General features: G+C 34.5%; 1 non-coding gene across 1 annotated transcript; it reads left to right on the forward strand.

Moving 5' to 3' along the window:
* Positions 1-421: 421 nt before the first annotated feature.
* Positions 422-495, forward strand: TRNAN-GUU (transfer RNA asparagine (anticodon GUU)). Its single transcript has one exon. It is a non-coding gene; the product is annotated as a tRNA-Asn (tRNA).
* The last annotated feature ends 1,424 nt before the right edge of the window (positions 496-1,919 follow it).

The following is a 1,919-nucleotide window of genomic DNA, read 5'->3' on the forward strand; positions in this document are numbered from 1 at the left end:
ACAACTTGATTGTTTCTTGGGCCTTACCTGATATGATATGATGAGCCTATATTAGAAGTGGAATTGGTATTATAAGTTGCATGTTGTATGAGATGCTCTAGTTTGTTATTTCATATTGTAACTTATCATGTATCTGCGTGACCCATACAAGACAGTATGCGACAGTGGATCAAACATTCAAACTTTTTGTGAGCATCCAAAGATTTTTTATTACAAATGTTTAACAAAAGTAAAGGTTTATGTTTGGTGGGCGTATTATGACTTTCTCCAATCTCATGGATTGACATCAATATTTACAAAATAGATAACTTTTGCAATTACTTGAGATGGAATTCGCCATGGAAGATATCATATAACTTTTGTATGTTACAACTTGCGTTAGTGATATTACGTACAGTTAAATACTTTTTATATCCAAATAGCTGGAATAGCTTAGTTGGCTAGAGTGTGTGGTTGTTAACCACAAGGTCGGAGGTTCAAGCCCTCCTTCTAGCGAGTTTTTTTCCATTTTCCGTGCGTGTGTGATATAAAAAGAAATCCAAATGTATTATTTTAGTATCATGTATTTGTATTATACACTCTAATTATAGTTGTTGGATTCTTCCTACACAAGCTATTTGTCCCATCATTCCTTGTATGGATCCCCCTAACATATTCTTTGCACCGGTCATGTCATGCGCTTATTTCAACATCAACTCAAGATTGTTGGGTAATCTATTTAATTTCTATGAACAAAACAGCATGAAGGACTGCCTCTATAATGATCAATGGCCATAATTAAGCATTTAGCTTTGAAGACCTGGAGATTTTAGTACATATTGAACATTTGAACTGCTTCTTTTAATTTGCTATGGTAAATAATAGGGCATTAGTATGCCATCTTCACAGTTGATACAACCACTATTTCAAATGTTGACTACATAGAACTAGGACCCTTCCATATGGAATTTATGGATCTAATTAAAACAAACTTTTCTACATCTAAGGACTGTACTACAGTTTAGTTAGTCCAATGCTTACCATGTTTTGCCTGTGTATATGCAATATACATTTAGTTTATATTTCTGGTTGAAGAGAAGGGTTGGGCGACACTAACTAGAGTGTCAAGATGCTTGCATTGTCTTTACTTGTTGCAATACTAGTTACTGGATTCCATCACTCATGTTTTTAGATATTAAGGGATAATGGCTATATCAGATCGTGATCCCTCTACAGTCACAATTGTCCAAAAGAATTCTTTTTTTGGCTATCACAGCCTACGTCCCATGTGAGCTATTGTTGTCGAAGAAATCGTCAAGAATAGATGACTTTGTGTATGTTGCTTCTCCTAAAAGTGGAAGCACCATTTTTTTAGGTGCGTTGTTGCCATGCATTATAAAAATGACAGGTATGTGAGGATTAACAATGGTAGGATGTGGAACATGCAGTTTGTGCTCAAATTTTTTCCTTTCTTTTCTAAACGGAACAATTTGTGTCAAAATTTGATTAATAAGCCGGCCTGTTCAACAAACGGTGGGATTTTTGCATTTTTGTGAGAATTTCAAGTCTACCTTTCTATTTCTACCGTGTTTTGCTTTTAGTATATATAAATAGATAGATAGATGATGTGTCCTAGCTATATTGCGAAAGACATGGGTTTATAACAAATATGGAACTTTGGATTATCATTATTTTCAATTTTTTACATGGTATTTCTGAAATTTAAATGTATCATTGGAGCAATCAATTAACATTGTGTTTACCTCATGTCAGGCATCAAGGTCAAGATCATATTTTTGTGAAACGCGTTCAAAGGATTCTAACGATATTGTCATTGGTGATGTTAGAGTCGCTGAAGAACTCATTGTGTTTGACATTTCTACTCATCCAAGACATGAAAAGAAAATGAGAGCACATGATAGGAGCTGGGATCCTACCAA

This window comes from Triticum aestivum, chromosome 5A (genome assembly GCF_018294505.1).
Source record: "Triticum aestivum cultivar Chinese Spring chromosome 5A, IWGSC CS RefSeq v2.1, whole genome shotgun sequence".
Classification (NCBI taxonomy): Eukaryota; Viridiplantae; Streptophyta; class Magnoliopsida; order Poales; family Poaceae; genus Triticum; species Triticum aestivum.